The following is a 21,440-nucleotide window of genomic DNA, read 5'->3' as shown; positions in this document are numbered from 1 at the left end:
CCAAATTACAAATATAATTGAGTCTCTCCCTTTCTTACAACCTTCCCATCATACCTAGATGACATTTCAAGCTCCTTAAGAATGCAGACAAGACCCTTGGCAACCTATCTTCTACCTTTCCCTTCCAAACACTGCAAGCCACTTGCTGGCGCCATCCCAGTACTGCAGCCAAGTTGAGCATTTGGAACACAAGACACCTCTGTACACAGGCTGGCCTCTCCCATCTGACATATTCCAACTTACCCTTCAAGACCTGGTCCAAACACAGTCTTCCCTGAGAAGCTTTCTTCAACTCCCTGGGGCACTTAATATTTCTGTTACTTTGATTTTTACCAAAACGTTTATTTATTCACACTGGAAATTCCACCATTTCGCTTAGGAAAAAGAAATGTTCTATAAGCTGCTTTTTGAGTTTGATTCTCTGCTTTTGTCTTTTAGCCCTGAAAATTCCACCTTACTGACAGCTTCAACATCAGTGTTTTGGAAAACAGTGTTTTCTTTGATCTTACACTACTTGCTAGGACTAAATGGACTTGGGAGAAAATGGATGATTTTTAGGTCATTACCATTATATGGAACATTTCTGTGAATGTAAGAGATTCAGTGTGTGTGAGGGGGGAGCGGGGGCAGATCTGCTTTGCTCATTCTTGAGAGTTGATATCTGATTGTGAATTCCCTTCTGTACCCTCATGGGGCTCCATGCACAACTTTGGCACAGCCTTTATCCCTGGACTTCTCACTTCTATTTATCAGCCTCCCATAGAAGGCCGTACATGGTTTATGGCCTCGGACTATGTATTTATCTCCACACAGTCCAGCAGCCAGCCAGTTTATGAGACATGATTGGCATTCAGTTTATAAATATCCATTGAATGAATAATAATAGTTAACATTAATGGAGTGCTTACTACGTGCCAGGCACTATCCTAGACAATTTTTATGCATCAACTAATTTAATCTTTGCAATAATCCTCTGAGATGGGCATTATAATTTTCCCCATCTTAAAGATGGAAAAACAGAGGCACAGAGTATGTGTTGAAGCCTCATTTATAGCCACAACACTCTGGCAAGATAACCCCTATCTCTACCACTACACAACCTTGCCTCTCATGTTAGATAAATAAACCATTACAAGGCCCAATGTAATGGAATTCTTCAAGCTTTTATCAGTTTCGAGAAAGAAATAAGATAGGTAGGTCTCAATGCTGAGTCGTTTCATTCAGTCTAAATTCACTGAGTGACCGCTCTGTACCAAACATCCATCCTGGGTTCTGGGGGATCCAAGATGAGTTAACATTGTTTCTTTAAAAAATGAACAAAATCTAGCTTTCCTTCTAATCCATCACCAAAAGTCACATTTCCTGTCAGACAGGTGTGTCTGAGGCAGCAGGGAGTTACCATCCAGAGGCCAACCTCCCAGAGCCAGCAGGTGTTCCTGGCAACAGCAGACAGACTGGGGACAGCAAGACAGAGAAAACGTTCTTCCCCCGCAGCTGGCCCAGAGAGCTTCCCCTGGAGGCGTCGGGTCCCTGTGGCATGAGTGTCTGCTGCCCCTAGTCTCACAAAGAAGAGCCGAAGAGGAGAGTAAGAGCTCACCGCTCCCAGGAGAGCAATCTTGGAGGAACCGGGGTGAGGAGGGAAGGTGGGTGGGGGAAAGAAGAGAACCAGAATAATAATAAAAATTATGATTTAGTCTTCATAACATCCCTCTGACATAGGTACTAGTTTTAATCCCATTTTACAAATGAGGAAACTGAGGCACAGAAAGGCTATGTTGGCAGGAGGGTCTGTGATCTCCTTCCCTCTGACTTTCTAAATCTTCCTAGTTCTTTACCGGAAGTGTCTGTTGAAAGCGAGTATTAGTGCTAAGTTTCCTGTGTGGGTTGATTGACAGTGAAGGTAGCATATGTAGATACAAGTCTGTTTGGGACAAGGGAGCATGAGATGGCAATCTGCACGTGACTGTAAGAATAACCAACCCCACCCAGCAGCGTTAGGACAGCAGCAAGTGTGCTGTCATTGGTTGAATTGCTGGGAAACAGAAAGGATGTTCTCTAAATCTACAGGGATTCAAACTAAAGTCACCCAGAGGTCCCAGAAGAATTTGCAGAGGATATGTGAGCTCAGAAAGCTTTGAAGGAATCACTCCAGGATCTCCTTCCCCTTCCAGGTGTGCTTGCTGTTCACGTGATCTGCGTGAGCCCAAGCCCGTGGTGGAGGGATGGTCTTTCACCCCTACCAGTGCCCCTCCCATGATTTATCAAAGCAAACGTGTTTGTTACTCCTTGCCAAACTCAAGATGGTGCACTGCCACATGCAAAAGTCTCCAGGGCACAAAAAGCAATTCGAAATATAGTGAATAGTCTCTGTCCTGTTGAAAATTGAGGTATCAAGTCATTAGCCTTTGACTCCACCTTTGCAGCAAGCAGACTTAACCCATCTTTTCATTAATATCACAATAGGCCAACATTATATGCCACTGAATTTTCTGAACTGGCTTTTAAAGCAGGCTTGTAATACATTGGTGGTGCTGATGCAAAAGGGGGCCAACTCTAATAATTTTACGACACAGGAATAGGCCAACTGGAGCCTGCCCGCAAAACCCAACCTCATACCTATTTTTGTAAATAAGATTCTATTAGGACCCAGCCAAACCATGTGTTTATATACTGCCAGTGTCTGCTTTCATGCTACAACTGCAGAGTAGTTGTGACAAAAGACCATCTGGAATGCAAGGTCTGTAACATTCACTTTGTGACCCTGTACAGGAAAAGTCTGCCAACCTCTGGTGTAACACAGATTTTTTCAAGACAGGTAGTTTCAAACTCCTTTCTTTCAAATGAAGAGAAGGGACTAAGGTGATGGTTTATGCTGAATACCTGTTTTCCGTCTGAGAATCTGGAATTTTGCTATGTTCTAGAAAGAGGTGCCTACATGCCCAGCCCCCAGTTAAAACCTTGGGTGCCAAGTCTCGAATGAGCTCCCCTGGTAGACAACATGTCATGCGTGTGGCCATAACTCTTTGCTGAAAGAATTCAGTGCCTCCACTGTGATTCCTGAGGCAAGAGCCTTGGAAGCTTGAGCCCAGTGTCCTCTGGACTTCACCACGTTTTCCTGTGCTGATTTCAGTTTGAATGCTTTCACCATAATAAATCCTACTTGTGATTATGACAATATGCTGAGTTCTATGAGTCTTCCTAGCAAATCATTGAAACTAGAGGTAGTCCTGAGGACCTCAGACAAAGTAGGGTATTAAAACAACATTTAGCCATAAAATATATTACATTAGGACAACATTCTGTGAGAGAAATGGAATCGAAAGGTGAATTCAAAGAGCAAAAGGAGCAAGGTAAAAGTTTCAACTGTTGAGAAAAGTTTGCTCACCATTTTTAAAATAGAAAACTCTTAGTATCACATTGCTATGATGTTTAGAATCAATGGATACATTTAAAAGAGTGATAAAATATATACTTTTAATAAAAGGTCATTACAATTTAGTGAAAATTTAAATTTATAAAAAAATCCCTAAGTATGGGAAGGAATACAGATTTATTTTAAAAATTAGAGAAATAAATAAAATTTAAGACTATTAATGATGACTACTATAAATGAGCGTCCTTGTTTTTATAGAGGGTTACTTATCCTTTAGAGAATCTGATGGAAACTGTGGAAGCTCTTTCCAGAAAAAAATCGCCATGTGCCTACATACACAAAATTTTGTATGTAGGGAATTCTGTTTCAAGCCAAAATGGAATAACAGAGACCAGATTTACCCTACTGACTAAAACAACAATAAAAAGACAAAATATATAAAACGACAGTTTTAAGACACTGGATATTAGGCAACAAAGGACAGTAGGTCCATGAGGGACAGGAAACAAATCAGGTAAGCCCTCTGATTGCCCAGTTTGCTACCTTGAGAAAGTTTCTGGGTGTAGCGCAGAAAGAGACTCCCCAGGCAGGCCCTGGATGACCCCCTGAGTGGCAGAGATGGAGTCAGTGAGTTTTCACTAAATTGTAATTACTGTTTTTTAAATGTATATATTTCATACTGGCTGGCTAATGTTCACAGAAAAGAATCCCAGTGAGGAGACAGCTGCACCGTGAAATCTGGGAAGCCGCAGAGCCGCTTCTCAAGTATTCAGTGGATCCGTGCATTTGTATGAGGGAATCTCCTCAAGGAATACACATCAGAAGAGATAGAGCAAACAGTTCTTAGTGCTCACAGGGACAAAGATAATGCCCATCCCCACCAGCCAGACTTACGAGGAACACCTCATGTAATTATAATTCATGAAACACTGGATAGAGTATTCAGAAGTCTTGACTCAGTATTGGAGAATAATTACCCCTAGACTAAACCTTGCTCTGTCCTACCAAACAAATCTTAAAAGCAAAATCTGAAAGGACCAAACTGTTTTCAAGCAACTTAGCTGATTTCCACAGCATAAAGACTATGTATAGGTATACAATATCCAAAACCCAAGAAGGTAAAAATTCATGATGCCTGGCATCCAATAAGAAATTACGAGGCATGCAAAGAAACAGGAAAATAGAACCCATAAGATCAAATAAACCAATGAATTGAAACCATCCATAACTGATGCAGATGTTAGAATTAGCAGACAAGAACATTGGAATAATTATTATTATAACTGTGCTCCATATGTCCAAAAAGTTAAATTAAGACGTGGATAGTACTAATAAGATCCAAACCAAATGTCTAGAAATAAAAACTATAACCTTGAGGTAAAAAAATTGCATTGGATGGGATTAAGGGCAGATCAGACATTATAGAAGAAATTACAATGACATAGCAGCAGTCATTATCCAAAATGAAACACCAAGGGAAAAAAGGATTGATTCATCAAGAGGACAGAACAATCCTAAACGTTTATGTAGTTGATAACAAATTCAAAATACATGAAGGAAAAGTTGATAGAACTACAAAGACAAATAGACAAATTCACATTTATAGTTGGATGTTTTAATACTCTTATGTTGATGATTGATAAAAAATAAATAAAAAATCACAACAGATATAGATGACTTGAAAATAACACCAAATAACTTGACCTAATTCACATTCATGGAACATACTACCCAATATTACTGTAATACACATACTTTTGAAGTGCATGTGAAACACTGGCAGGATAGACCACATTCTAAGCCACAAAACAAATCTCAATAAAGTTCAAAGGATTCAAGTCATACAAAATATATTCTCCCAACCAATGGAATTAAATTAGAAATCAGGGAGTGAAAGATCTCTTTAAAATTCTCAAATATTTGGAAATGAAACAACATGCTTTTAGTGAATCAAAATGAAAATTAGAAAATACTTTGAATGGAATGAAAAGAAACAGAAAATACCAAAATGTATAGTGTCTATGTATGGCATGATGATGAAGCAGTATTTAGAGGGAAATTTACAGCATTAACCACCTGTATTACAAAAGGATAGGGTCTCATCTCCATCTTAAGAAATTAAGAAAGAGCAAACTAAAAAAAAAAAAACGTAAATTAAATAAAACAAAGCAGAGGAAAGGAAACAATCAGAATGGAATTGATAAAATCAAACACAGAACAATCAACATATCCAAAGTCTAGTCCCTTAAGAAGGCATAAAACTGATATGTCTAATGGGTAGTTTTACATTTTGTTGGGGAATTATGACTTAAACTCATACCTCTGTCTTATCCATGAAAACTCTAAATTGATACTAAGGTTTTTCTGAGCTTCTGGTCATTAAGGGGAATATGAAAGGGGTTTTGCTGACAGGATTGACACAGTGTGAGGCAGCAGGTAGGGATGCAGGCTCCAAGGAATAGGTGACAAATGGCATTGGTTCATAATAAAGGTAATAAAATAAGTTTGCTACTATTAAAAAAAGAAACCTCTATGTTAATGTTACACCATTCTGATGAAATTTGTCCCATCAATAAAGCCCCACTCCTGAAAGTAGAGGTAAGGCCCTCTTGCTGAAGGGAACAGGTATTCCTGACTCAAAACATCAAGAAAGAGCAGGTTCTCTAATAGAAGAAGACTGCTGCAGGCAAACGTTAGGCAGGCGGGGGCAGAATCCTCTTTGGACCGCAATCTCTTGGGCCTGGATCTGAGGAATAACGCCCTTCGGATCATTCCACATAGAAGTGAAAAGATGAACTGGGCCGAGTGAAGGTAGCCTGGGAGCCAGATAAGAAGACGTCCTCGGAGGCCCCAAACCTGAAGACAAGTCAGCTTTACTTGGTGAGACCCAACATGGAACCAGGAGTCATTCATTTACAGATTGTTACCCTTGAGTCCTTAATAAAACCTCAACTAGCATTGACCTAACTGTGCTATAAGATAATAGAGCAATGATCTATTGCCCCCTGTTCAGTATCATATAAGAGGAAAGCAATGCCTCCTGGAGGCCAGCAGGGTGGTGACAGTTTCTGGTATAAAATTCCAAGAAAAAGTGTACCTACAGGAAGAATCACAGCAAGAAGATCAACTAGCCCCTTCCTATTCTCTCTTCATGTCAATAATGTGGTTTTAAATTTTGTTTCTCTTATAATTATAAATTTTAGATTTTGCTGAGCTAATATCTTGAATTGTTTTTTTTTATTTCTGCATAAAATTTGGTTCAACTCATTAACAGAATAAACTACTACTAGACGCATTATTCAATCATTTTATTGATCTGAAACTGCCAAAAAGCCATCACTTGTCACAAATCTCTTCATTTTTTTCTGTTCCTCCCTCACCATCATCAATCCATTGTCCTTTTTGGCACATGCTGCAAAGAACATTTTATCCCATTATAAACTTGACTGCTTACTAACAATGAACAGGAAAGAGCAACACCACACTGAGACGTGGATGCTGAGCAGCCCGCCAAGGTTATCCACCACTTCATGAACTCATGAAATTCATATTTGCATCTCAGCTAGATTATAAATGACTATACACAGGTCATGGGATTTACATGGGATTTGTCAAAACCATGAATCCTAAATGCCCAAATACCAAGACTCCACTGAGTGAAATCTCAGTGACAGCTGAGGGTCCATCCCTATGGCTCTTGTATCTCCGTCAACCAGGCATGTCAATCACCAATGCTTATAATGATGCCTGCGATGAAATATCCAAAGAAGCACAGGGACATTTCTATTTCAACTCTACAAATCTCACCATGCCTAACACAAAGATCTGTACACAGAAAAAATATCAATCAGTGCCTTTACCTTAAAGAAGCCAGGAAAAAATAGAGGTTTCTAAAATTAAAATTCATGCACCATACTAATAAACCTAATCCAAACAGTACTGGATATCTAATATAGACCAAACATCTATACATATGATGTCTAACTTTTCCTCACAGGCTAAAAGAAGTTATATGATTTCCTAAGGTCACATAGCTAGTAACCTGGGAAACCAGAGCTCAATCCAGGTCTCCGTAACTCTGAAGTCAGGCTTGAAGAAACCATCTGGGAAGATTTCCTCAAAGAAGAAAGAGGAGGTAGGGACTGGATGACAGAGGGGGACTCTATTTCTAATAACCCACATTGGTGAGAGGCGGAAGTAAAAGACAACTGTCATTTAAGTCCTTGACTGTCTCAATGGCTGACATATGCCGAGCCACCAAGTGTTTTTGAAATCAGAAGTGGTATCTGACAAATGATAATTATAAATAACACTTGGCTATAACCACGGCATGCAGAATGGGGAAAGGGTGGTGTGTCCTGGAACCCTTCCCCACACCCTTCGATGGGAATCACGCTGCCGTTTGGACACCTCAGGAAGCTCTTAAAACCCACTCTACAGCATTCTGGGTACACGGAGGCGTTAGTGACTAACAGCAATATAAAGGCGTTAGCTGATATGCATCTCATGCCCTAATGTGGGAACTTCAGAAGCATCAGCACCCCTGGGGTCAGCACGTGAAGATCAGGGATGGGTAGAACCTTCCCAGGGGTCGTGAAATGGTCACATGTTGACAGACACCTAGTGCCACAGACTATAAGCCCTGTTACACTGAGTAGACTTGAAACATGTGCAACTGCCTTTGAATTACAGTATATAAATTATTATATATTAGTTATAGTATATTAGTTATAGTATGTAAATTAGAGTATATAAATTATAATATATTAATTATAGTATATAAATTACAATATATTAATTATAGTATATAAAATTCATATATAAAATAAGCCTCTACAGTCAAACAAATGCCAACTTGGGAATACCTGATGAACCAAAACTGATTTGAGTTGATTTTTTAAAGGATTTAAAGGTGGCTTTGAATATGAGCATTCACCTGATTCAAAATATGCTTTGACAGATGTAGGCAAAGCAGCTGAGAAAAAAAAATACAATCGAATTAAAAGTCTTTCAAAGCATCATACAAGCTTCATTCACACACACACACACACACACACACACACACACACACACACACACAAAATAAGCTTCAAAACACAAAACAAGAACAATGAAAATCAAAGGAAAAGGAAAATGAACAGGATGAAGCAGGGTGTTTTTCTCCCCCCAGGAATATTTTTGGTTTATTACTTGTTGCTAAAGTTTACCATGTGCCATTATAATCTCAGGCATGTGTTCTTTATAAATATTTGAATTGCTTTGTTTCAGGAAAGTTTGTTGGGAAGAGGTGACCGTCATTATTATATGCATTTAGCAAAGTGCCCCCTGTTGCCTACATAATCAAGCTGAACTCCTCAGCCTTGCTCAAAACTCTACCAAGTGACTCCAGCCCATTTCTCCAGGTTTGTTTCCACAGCTCCCTCTGATTGAAATGCCATTCCCCCACCTCTGTGTGCCCAGATTCTTTCCATCCTGCACCACCCAGACCAAAAGCCAACTCTCCCCCAGAATATTTCTCAGGTTCTCCCAGGGAAAAGGATGATCTCTTCGTTTCTTTTCACTTCCACAGCATTTTATCCACACACTCTCACAACCGATTTATAAAAACACATTTGGTCTTAAATAACAGTTATTTGTGCACATCTTATTTCTCCTACTGCACCTTGAACTCCTTAAGAGGAAACATTACGTCTTCCCCATCTCTGGAATTACCTAGGAAAGAATCTGTCACATAGAAGGGGCTTTAAAAAAAGTGCAATGAATGAATGAATGAATGAATGAAAGCTGTGATGCCTGAAAGCTCCTTGATGCATAGAAAGGTGGAAGGAGCAATCATGGGTGGGTCCAGGAGAAATGACTTTGCTGGTGGGGACAGTGAGAGAAAATTTGTAAACCTAGCATTGCAGCCAAGAGGACTGGCTGCAGTGTGGGTTGATTAGCCAGTGTTAGAACAGCAATGAATTAAATTTACTATTCTAGGTCAATGGTTTCCCCCAATGTGCCCCTATTTGCAGTACTTATTTTCGGTAGGTGTTTTATTGTGAAAACTACTTAAATAAAATGCTCATAGATTCTCAGGACTGAAAAGGACCTTAAGGTTCAAAGTTCATCTAGTCTAGGGGCCCATTCTATGTTTGAGAAGCCCCGTTGAGTGGTCACCCATTCTCTGCTATATATCTTCTATGACAGCCAGATTCTAAAAGTAACTTCCCAATTGCATAGCCCTTAATCCCTAAGCCCTGTATACTGTGTGGGAATATTGTCTGGATGCCTCTAATCTCATCAAGTGGGCCCTTTATAAGTAGAGAACTTGCTCTGGCTGATGGCAGAAGGTGGCAGAAGAGAGATTAAAAGAATGAGAAGGACTCAACTTTCCATTGCTGGCTTTGAAGATGGAGGGGACAACAAGCCAAGGAACGCAAGTGGCCTCTAGAAGCTAAGAGCGACCCCTGAATGACAGCTAGCAAGGAAATAAGGACCTCAGTCCTACAACAGCCCAGAGCTAAAGTCTGCCAACACCCTGAATGAGACTAAAGCAAATTCTCCCCCAGGAGCCTCCAGCTAAAAGCCCAGGCCAGCCAAAACCTTGATTTCCAGCCTTTCAAGACTCTAAGCAGAATAACCTGCTAAGCCAGTCTGGATTTCTGACCAACGTAACTGCGATAATAAATGAGTATTGCTAAGTTTGTGGAGGTTTGGCAGCAGTAGAAAAGTAATACACCTCCATCGACATGAAGTCTCTTTCTCCAGTGGCAGCAGCTTCTTCTGTCTCTGAAGAGCTCTGTTTAGTAGAAAGTTCTTTTTCCAATTCAATGAATTATTCCTTCTTATAACACTCATTGATCCTACCCCTATCACTTGGTTCACTTAAAGTAAATTCAAACCTTCTTCCACGTGACAGCCCTTCAAAAATTAAAAATAGATCTCATGTCGCATCCCTAGTCTCTTAAAGCTCCCTTTATATTGTGTGGTTTTGAGTATTTCTGCCATCCTGTTCATCATTCTATGAGCAGAGTCTCATTTATCCAGGTGACTAATAAATTGAGGCACTCACAAAGAATACTGTATTAGGCCAGCACTGCCAACTGTTTCCAGCTTGAAGCCTAGGTCCAGTGCATATGGATCATTGATATTACAAAATGCATTACCTCCTAGCGTCCAGAGAAAAACTGCCTGGATATTTCTGGGTCAGCCATTGTTTCCTCATGCTGGTGGAAAAAAGTGGTCCAGGAGATTTTCGATTTTTTTAATTCCAGGCTCCGTCTTGGCAGCCACCTAAAGGTATGTGTTCTTAATGATTATGAAGGAACATCTTTCTGACAATGATGGAGTATCTAGTACTGGACTAGCCACTCTTGCTGTAAACAACTATAAAACTGGGAAACAAAATATATTAAGCAACTCTTTTAAGACACTGAACAATACAAAACACTGGACTGTGACCCCCAAGAGAAGGAAACACAGAAGAGGTACCAGTCAGAGCCCTCGCAATCACGGGAGCATATTTGGGACTAAGAAGCAATAATTGATAACCAAACACAGTTTGAACCTCCTGTGTGCATAGCTTTCTGCCTGGAGTCATTTCTCAGACTACACTGAACAAACACGGATCCAAAGCAAAGTATCGCAGTCTGGTTGAGCTGAGGAGGCAGAGATCAGTTTGGAGCTAGTGGGTTGGTCAGAATTCACAGGCCAGAGTACCACAGAGGGAACAGCAGCACAGAGAAGGAGCTCCATAAATATGTGTTGGGGGTTCCCTGAAGTGTTCGGCTGAATACTGAGCTGGGAATGTGCAAGGAGAGGCTCCCCAAGGTCTACCGAGAATAGTTCTGAGGGACATAGGAGTTCCTACTGATGGAGTAGAAGGAGCTTGCTGAAAATTCCAGATACCCAGCAGAGATGCCAGAAGGTCAGTCCCTTGGGAATAGGAGCACTTTATCTGTATAGTCAGGTCTTTTCTAGACCCACCTATAGTGCGTTGAATGGTGATCCCCAAAACAGATATGTCTACATCCTTACCATCAAAACCTGTGAATGGGACCTTATTTGGCAAGAGAGTTTTGCAGATGTACTTAAGTTCAAGATCTTGAGATGAGACTATCCTGGAATATCTGGGTGGGTCCTAAATCCAATGGCAAGTGATTTTATAAGAGACAGAAGAGAAGACACAGAAACAGAGGAGAAGGCCAAGAAAAGGTGAAGACACAGATCGGAGTTATGTATCCCTCAGCCAAGGGATGCCTGGAGCTACCAGAAGCTGGAAGAGGCGAAGAAGCACTCTCCCCTGGAGTCTCCCGATGGAGCGCGGCTCTGCCTGCAGCCTGACGGCAGGCATCTGGCCTCCAGAATTGTGAGAGAATAAATTTATGTTGTTTTCAGTCACAAAGTTTGCTGTAATTTGTTAAAACAGTCCTAGAAAACTAATAACCACCCTAACAAAACTGGAAAGCAAACATCAAGAGGATCAAGCTGACCCACTAGTAAATATGCCACCTGAAACCTGACGGTCTTTAAAAGAAGACAATAATATCCAGACTTTCAACCATGTAACAGTCATCATGTCCAGCATATGATAAAAAATAATCAGACATACAGAGGAGCAGGAAAAGGTGACCCATATCCAAAAGAAGGAAGAGGAGAATGTGGAGAAAAAAGGAGAGGAGGAAAGAAACAAAGAGAGGAGAGACAGAAAGAAAGGAAAGAAACAGAGAGACAGAAAAATACCCAGAGATGAAAGGTATGTTGAACTTTGCAGACAAGACTTCAAAACAGTGATTTTGTATATGTTTAGAATAAGGCAAAAATAATGATTGAACAAAAAAATCTCAGTAGAGAAATGAATACAGAGAACCCAGTGAAAACTCTTAACTAAAAAATACAGTATCTGAAATGAAGCTTATACATTTCTCAATTTTGCATATATTACCTCATTGAAGAATCAGCATAACAGATTGGAAATATAAGGTTTGGTATTCAAATTCAAGCCTCATAGCTCACTAGCCATGGAATTATCTTAGTAGATAATATGTTTTTTTCTGACCTGAGCAGCACCCCACTTTCCCATCCCTCTCTCTTGACTTTGTTTCTTGTCTCTTGCTATTATTCTACCAGACACATTATACTTCCACTCATTTTCCCAAATGTCCATATTGTGTCATGCCTCTACACCTTTGCTCATTCTAATCCTGCCACCTAGAACTCCTTTCCTTGTCTTCATCAAAATTCTATCTGTTTCTTTAACACTTAGTCTAGAGATCATTTCCTTTGTGAAACCTACCCTGGTCCTCCCAACAGAGTGATTCTCTTCATCTCTCTACTCTAGAATTTATAAACCTCTTGCAAATTTTGCCCTAGTAGAAACTAATCTCCAATAATTTTATTTGTGCACATATTAAGACTATAAAGAAAGGTTAAAAGAACTGGGATTGCCATCATATCATAGATAAGTTTTCACAAATGCTTAGGGTGCCTAACTGGTTTTCTTGGTTTCACTGGAGATGGCTGGTAATTGTAGGTCTGCTTTGGTTATGTAACTGTATTCCTATTATGTTAATGTGGGTGTGCAATTTAATTAGTAGTTTAAAACCTATACATGCTTATGTTACTCTACAAGAAGATATGTCAAAGAAATAACCAATCTTCCCATGTTTTCTTCCGTCTGCTACTTCTATAGCTTTTCTTCTTCCTTCCTAATTACAACCCTTAAATAGAATTCGTGCCTCATATCGAGTTTACCAAGTATCATAATTCTTCCAAGTGGTAAAGATACCTCAAGACAAATGCTGGGCATAGAAGCCACAGGGCATAAATATGCAAAGAAGTAAAAAGCTAACCTTTTCAAACAATATGGCTTCTCTCTCACTTACCAACTTCACATTTCCCTGTATGGCCCCAGAAGATGACTGGTTAGCCAGAGACGGGTAAGATTCCTCAAGGGAGGAACAACCTAAGACAGGCACAGTCGCAGGGGGTCATCAGGTGAGAAATTGGGGATCAACAGAGGTGAGGCTTAGAACCTCACTCCCCTGTTTTGAGAGAAATCTGCATCCGTGGATGTTTTGTTGCCCTTGTCTAGCTTGAATTAATACTTAGCCTATAGGCACACACCTGATCATCTACATTTGCTCTCTTACAGCACTTAACTATGTTTTCTACCTTTATCTTGCATCTACCTACCACTTCAGCATTTTATTAAAATAATAATAATAATAATAAGGGAGAAAAGTGGGATTCACATATAAATCAAGTAGAAAAATCAAACGAATATTCATATCTGACCTGATTGTTTATAGTTCATAATGCATGAGCAAAACCGAAGGTTTCTGTGATGACTGCCCTTGTACTGTTCACCATGTAAGAACTTATTCACTATGTAAGAATTTGTTCACCATGTAAGAACTTGTTTGTTGTGCTTCAGAATATCGGAGACTGATGAGAATTAGGCTTGGGCATTGAGTCCCCTGTACAGAATTTTATTGTTGTTAACTGTTAACAACCATTTGATCAATAAATATGAGAGATGCCCTCTCAAAAAAAAAAAAAAAAAGAACTGGAATTGCTTTCTTTGGTAGAGAGAAAAAAAAACAATACAGTACTGGCTCTGAGTGCAGCTGGCACATAGTAGGAAGACAATTAACACTTGTTCAATTGAATGGCATGGCTGGAAGCATAACTGGTAATTGGAAGAATCGAGTCGCTGGACCCCCTATCTTTCTATTAGATATACTCCGTCCCCTTTATACTCTTTTATTTGTACTCCAGTAAAACCCAGCTTTTGCAACACTGCATTTCAGTAATACTCCCTCCAGCCCCTTCTCTAGTCCCCACCTCTGCAATTTCAGCCCCAATATAACACCTGGTATCTTTATGAGAAGGCTCCTCTTTAATCCCACTTTTCACACAACTTTCAGAGTACACAGTAGGGGACTCAGGCTGAAAACTGGCGTTAGAGTGAGAGGCAATGCATGAGAGCTATTTTCTGCTGAATTCCATTAGTCATAGCCAAGGTTGGAGGAGAAAGTTTTCTTTTTTCTGAGTCACTGTTTATCTGTCTATAAATTTAGTAATGAAATGCTTATGCCACAGGGATGTGAAGAAATTTCATTTTTGCTTATAAAGTCCTCGGGGCATGTTTGGATACAAAGTGCAATAACATTATGAAATATTGCCCAGATATTGCTATCTCCAGGCCTGGATCTCATTTCTGCATTATGAGACGCAAAGATTTATGGAAAAGATAAGGAGATAGCTTTTCTCAAGTATTTAAATCAGGTTTTTCTTTAAATAGTTGTTGTCTGGTACCTGTTTAGAACAGAGAGAGAGTATTTGCCCGTAGCTCCTGAAACTTTCTATTGATAGTCAGACCAATACTTCAGTGGGAGTAAAAACAGCTATAATTTATTGAGCACCACTACTAGACCGCTTTCTATTCCCATTACCTTAAATCGTTACAGCATCTTTTAGAGTAGGTATTGTCAGTACTTTATAGTTAAGGAGATCAAGGTTCAGAGAGATTGAGCAAATTTCCTTAAGTCACACAGCAAGCAGTGGCACAGCTGGAATTCATAACCAGACCCTCCAAAACTTTCTGCTTTCTCCATTACTAATCTATACAAGACCAAATAACATAAAACCCTAATCTACTATTCAAAATCTGACTTCCCATTCCTATCTTGGGAAATATCTGGCAACTTACTATTTTTAGGGAAAAAAAAGTTGAAAATTAAGTACAGAGGGGAGAAGAATGCTCCCAGTGTATGATATATAGATGGGATGGAAGCCACTCCTGGCCTACGCTTAAGTGCTTTGGTCTGCAATTTTAATGCAAAGAGAACACTAGGAGATAAGTGTGGGTCTCCATTGTTTATATAAAACCCTCCAGATAAGGGCTCACCGTCCCTCTTGAAACCCTACTAAATGAGAGCAAAGGCATGAAAAAGCTATAAACCTACAGGGGCAAACTGAACAGGAAAGGAGGTAGCAACATAGAAAATACGTCAAAAATGGACAGGCACAAAGCAGATGGAGGAGTAGGAAGCGCCACAGAGGAGTGAAGGAAACCAGTAATGCCGCAGAAAAGAATGCTAAGGAGAGACCAGCCTGTGGAGGAACTGGTGCCGACGTAGGCAACGGAGAAGCACATGCGTGAAACCTGCAGCCCTGCTGAGAGGTGGCTGGTCAAGCCCAGGTACATCTTCTAACCTCTGAGCATCTGAGGAGTGACCACCCTACCCAACTCAAGCCCCAGGAGGAGGTTTGAAATTTATCTTTTTTTAGAAATTAAGCCACGAAGACACCGGACAGAGTCAAGATAAGGACGAAGCGCCAGACTGAAAATGGAAGTGAGAGGAGCCAGCGCCACCCCAGCGTGCCTGTCCTGCCCTGCTCCTGGGCCAGCCCCAAGCAAAGGGACTGCTGTGGGGCAGACACTGAACATCCCCCAAGAAAAGACTTCCAAGGACTGACTTTGGAAGGTTTTCTCACAAAAAGGATAACTTCCTGCCAAACCGCCTTACTGCAGGAAAGCTTATCAAAGGGAGTTATGCTGACTCAGAAATTCTGATGGGTTTTTAATTATTTAATTCTTAATTTTTATTCTTAAGTGTGAACAGGAAGAGGGGAAATCACTAGCTATGTTAAAATGGACTCTGACATGAAAGAGAGAGAGACCAATAAAAAAAGTCAGTAGGAATCCGGAAGACCTAGGAGACAGTAATAAAAAATATTTTTAAAAAATATGATTTGATAGTACAGAAAGGTAAGAGAAGATAACACATCTATGGACAAGAACAAGGTGTTACAGAAAGGAAAAATCGAGAAAGTAAGAAAAACGTTTTTCTTTTATTTAATATTTGATATCTAAATTAATATTTGATATTATTGAATTGTTAATCCAATGAAAGCATTAAAAGATAAAGTCTGGGGGCATCTCCCAGAAAATAAATGTAAAAGAAAAGAAGAGGGGCAGAAAAATCAATCTAAGACATCCAACACTTAACTGGAGTGAAAGAGAAAGAAAACACAATGGGGAAAAAATGAATACAGGAAAAAAAAAAGAAGAGAAAAATTTATCAGAGGAATAACACAGGAAATTTTCCCATAACGAAGCACATGAATCTCCACCAAGCGCCCAGCAAGTGCCCGGCCCGATGAATTAAACTATCACGTTAAATTATAGCAAAATGATACACAGAACCTGGAGGAGTAATGGGTGATCTTCAAAGCTCGCCGAAGTAAAAGCAATTCACAACCAAAGAACAGGAAGCAACAGGGCATCAGGTTCATGGACCTAGTCTACAGTTCCAGTGCTTCCAAACACATGAGGGAAGGTGATTTTAACCTAAAATTTTCTGTGTGGTCAATCTAAGAATCAAGTGGAAGACTACCTTACATATATTTCTCGATATGCAAAAATCGAAGTATTTTTCTCCCAAGTATTTTTCTTAGGGAGCTATTGGATGTTGTGCTGTTGCCAACAAGCATGACAGAGACAACTAGTCATTCACCAAAAACGTACAATCTCCTTTCCATTCATAGCATTTTTCCTGGGAAACTGCCACCCAGTCTGGGACCCCTTTTCCATGTGCCTGGGTTTAGCCATGGGACTCGTTCTGGACAATAGGATGGGAGCAGAAATGAAGCCTGTTATTTCTGAGCCAAGGTGGCTAAGAAGCAGAGATGTCTTCTGTGTCAGTTCTTTCCCATCCTCCAGCTGAAAGCAGAGGCCCCCAGTGCTCCGGTGGGACGGAGGGCCATGTGACAGAAGGGGAGGAAGGGAACTGTGGGTGGGGAACAGAATGCCACTGGGTTAAGTCACCGGAACGCTGGGGTTAATTCATGACAAGAGCATTACCCTACCACAGCAGCAGCTAGTCTCAAAGACGGCGGCCAATTAATGCTGCTTCTTACGTCACAACAGGATGCCTCATTCCTCTCCCTGGAACCTGTGCCTGCCTCGGTGACTTGACTGAACAAGAGATGTACCACAAGGAAGTTCTAGGACTTGCAAAGTTAGATAAGAAGAAGACTTTCAGATTCCCCCTGGGCATCTTGAAAAGCTCATTCTTGGGGTGCTCCCTCACAGAACGCAGCTGCCATGCTGTGAAAAGCCCAAGCCACATGGAGAGGCCATGCGCAGGCGCTCTGGTTAACTCCAGCTGCGCCCGCAGCCAAAGCAGTATCGACCGTGCAGAACAATCGAGGCCTAGGATGGCTGCAGCATCCCAGCTCCCCAGCTGCAAGACCCATTAACCCACCGAATGGTGGTGATAATACGCTGTGGCAGGCTGGTGAGTTTTGAGGTGGTTTATGATGCAGCAATAGGTAACTAGAACCCTTAGATAATATAGCAAGGGAGTAAATCAAAAAGAGGAAGACACAGAGCCCAGGAAGTAAGAATAAGTGCTCTTGATAGTCCCAGAATGAGAGCTGTGCGGCAGAGTTAGAACAACTTTCAGAATGGGAGTGTGGGGATTTCAGGAGAGAAAGCTTTAAGAAACACATAGATGTGATGAGTTTTCTGATATATTTGAACATTTAGAAAAAATATCGGGTGGCATGTGACCCTGAATTGAATGCATGGGTAAAAGTAAGAATAGCTAGACAACCAAGCAAATGAAAAATGAGGCAATTATTTGCTCAAGGAAAATAAAAGTTAAATGAGAAAGAAAATATAATAATTATACACAACTTGGCTCATAAATAATCAAACTTTACATAGCTACAATAAGGTAAATTTTGATGAATTAGAAACTACAAGATAGCAAGATTAAGAGGACGGGGACAGGAAATAAGAAGGGAAGGGATGGACATGAACTACCTTCTTGTCTTACACACAGGAACTCAAAGTAATGCCTAAAACCAATAAATGAATGGATGGCGGTATAAATAATATCATTCAGAAATACAGAGGTAAATATCAGAAGACATATCAAAAGCAGGTAAAACAACTAATCTCTGGAAAGAGGAGCCAGGTGTGGGAGGAGTGGGGCAGGGCTACCACCTCCATTGGAAGCAGAAGAGAAGGGGCAAAGAGTCTTACAGACAGAGGAGCTGCCTATAATTTCCTTCTCAGTCCATTTCATCTGTCATTACAGAACATCACAGACCGGGTGACTTATAAAGCAACAGAATCTGATTTCTCACCGTTCTGGAGGCTGGGAAGTCCACCATCAAGGCACTGCTGCATTTGGTGTCTGGTGGGAGCCACTTCCTGATCCACACAAAGTCAGCTGTCTTTATCCTTGTCCTCAAACGGCTGAAGCACGAAGAGAGCTCTCAGAGGTTTCTTTTATAAAACACTAATCCCATCTGCCTTCATGACCTAATCCCCTCCCCAAAGTCCAACCTTCTAACACCATCACATTGAGGATTAGGTTTCAACATATGAATTTTGCGGGGACCCAAATATTCTCCATGGCCTTTACATCTCAGCTCCACCGTTTATAAGTTCTATTACCTCAGGCAACCTCTTTGTACTTGAGTTTCCCATCTGTAAAATGGAAATAATAATAAGGGGTTGTGATTCTTAAATGAGGTAATATGGAAAAAAGCTCTTAGGACAGTACCTGACACGTGCAAGTTCTGCTATGTAGGCGTCTGCTATCACTATGTCAAGCCTTGTAACCCCACTGACGGTAATCCGTGTGAAAGAACTGCTTTGATAAAAACAAAAATCAATTTAACAATGCTAAAATAATTCCAGGGATTAGAGATCTGCTGCTTGCCAATCTCTCTCACATTCTAGACTCTGCCCCTTGGGCCACAGAAAAAGTTTGATCCCATTTCTTCATTTAGAAAATGGACATAACCTGTGTCATGGAGCAGCAAGGAGGATCAAACTCGCTATCACCTGTGAAGTCTCTTAAGCAACACCAGGCACATTCGAGGGATTCCACAAATATAAGTTCCCACTCCATTATCCAAATTACAGAACATTTTACCAGTAAAACCTTTTTAGAAATAGAGTACATCTCTAGGTACAGTGAATGGAACACTAGCTTAGAAGTCAGACTTCATTCCACTTCTAGGCCTGCATAAATTCTCTTTCTCCCTATACTTCTCTCTATGCTTCCCATCCTATCTCATCTCTCACTTAGGAGAGTTGACTTGATCACTGAATTGGTCAGTTTCCAACCAGAACACTGATCAGTTATGGACATCATGCTAAAGGTTATGTGCATTGATATGGACTTTTCCTTTCTTGCCTCCTTCCAAGTGGCTGGGTGAGGAAGAGACCCAGACTATGAAATGAGTCACAGTGATGACAGACTTTAAGAACAGATAACAGATGAATAGAGCCCCTATAATATTAGGGATATGCCATCTTTTGGGAGTTAGGATGGTGGAAAAATTTCATTAAATTATTGTAAATTAAGGTATACAAGTGAAATCTAAAAGCTTTGAGGTCTGGAATATTATGAGTCAAAGAATCAGCTTTTTCAAGGCAGAAGTAAAATTATATTAAGAAGCTGGGAATGCTTCAGAATAAGTATACTTGCAGAAAACTGTTGTTTGGAAAGGGGACATCAGAAACAGGAGAAACAGACCTGGTTTTGAAAACAGCTTGGTCCTGTAATCCAAAGAGGAAAAGAAGGCCAAAGGAAAGCAGAGACACTCTTCTCCAGGAAACACTACCAGTCCTACGCATAAGGAAAGAAAAACGAGGACAACTTTCAGAGCTGGTCAACATTGTAAACATATTTGGGATAGCCTGAGAAAAGTAGGTCACGAGAGTGAAACGGAGCACTAGAAACACATCCCACTGCAAAACTAGAGGTGATAAAAATGAAAGCTTTTAAATGGCATTAAAGAATAAGATAGACAAAATCTGTACAACTAAAAAGCTGAAATAAGTAAGACAAGATTTTGGAGAAGGGTGTATAACAAGGATAAATTGTTTCTCTCTGAGCCTGAAAGGCTTAGACTATAGAAAAGACAGTTGCAGTTTCTATTCAGTTGAGTTTCCATTCTACTGCAGTTTCAGTTCAGAAATCTATTGAGGACAGCAGTCTTTTCTGTACACTTGCATTAGAGGACTCAGCCCTGTAGTTGCTGGTTTACATGTCTAGAAGCTAGTTGAGTACCTAATAAAGGTGTTCACTGAAGTTTTATTACACAAATAAGTATTGTATGAATGCCTGCCATTTCAAACTCAATCTCTTATATGTCAGACCACTTGAATACAAAAATATCAAAGGCAGCTAAGAATAGTATTAATAATTCTGAAATAGTATGTGGAAATGAGTGTGTTCATATATCACTTAGTTGGGGCACACTTAGAAATCTCCAGTCTACTGATGATCTAGAACAAGTTCCTGAAAATAACCACACAATCTTCTGTGATATTCTCTGGGTAGATATAAGTGAAAGTATTCCCACAGCCACATGAATAGCTGAAATAATTAAAGATCTTTTTAAATACCATACATGTGGGTAGAATTCATGTAAATTGTCCATGTTAATCACTTTATTAACAAGCTGTTATACTGAGTGTGTGTTTTAGCTAGGAATTGTCTTACAAATATCCCAGTGCAGAATAAAATTGCTCATTTTCAGAGGTTTAAATTTCTCACAGGTATATCTTTGGGCAACATAATTGAAAAAAAGCTGTTTTCAACTCTCTAACTAAAAAATATGGGTTGAAACATTCCATTATAATTCCCATATTAATATCTCCTGGCAACACAGAGAATAGCCTATACATTTAACACTACCAAATAGAATGTTGTTAAAAAATTAATATAACACATTGCGCCCTCCTCCCCTGAAGATATACTGTAAAAACCCTGGCTTGCAGTATAATACCTGCAACCAGTGGGGAGAAGGAGGCTTTCATACATCACACACATTAGTCTCTTCAATTCTCCATCCTCTCCTGATTTTTTAAAGAACTCTACCAGAAATATTTCTTATCAAGGCTTTTCTATATTTCACAGAAACATTTTTCATGCACTTCTGAAGAAACTGATAATAAGCCTGCTTCTGCAGAAAATACACCCTGGCTTATAATTTCACGTTTATTTTCTTGAACTTGGCAATAACATCAATGTTTAGACAATCAAGCATT

The sequence above is a fragment of the Manis pentadactyla genome, chromosome 2, assembly GCF_030020395.1.
Source record: "Manis pentadactyla isolate mManPen7 chromosome 2, mManPen7.hap1, whole genome shotgun sequence".
In the NCBI taxonomy this organism is placed as follows: Eukaryota; Metazoa; Chordata; class Mammalia; order Pholidota; family Manidae; genus Manis; species Manis pentadactyla.
Note: the sequence above shows the minus strand (reverse complement) of the source record.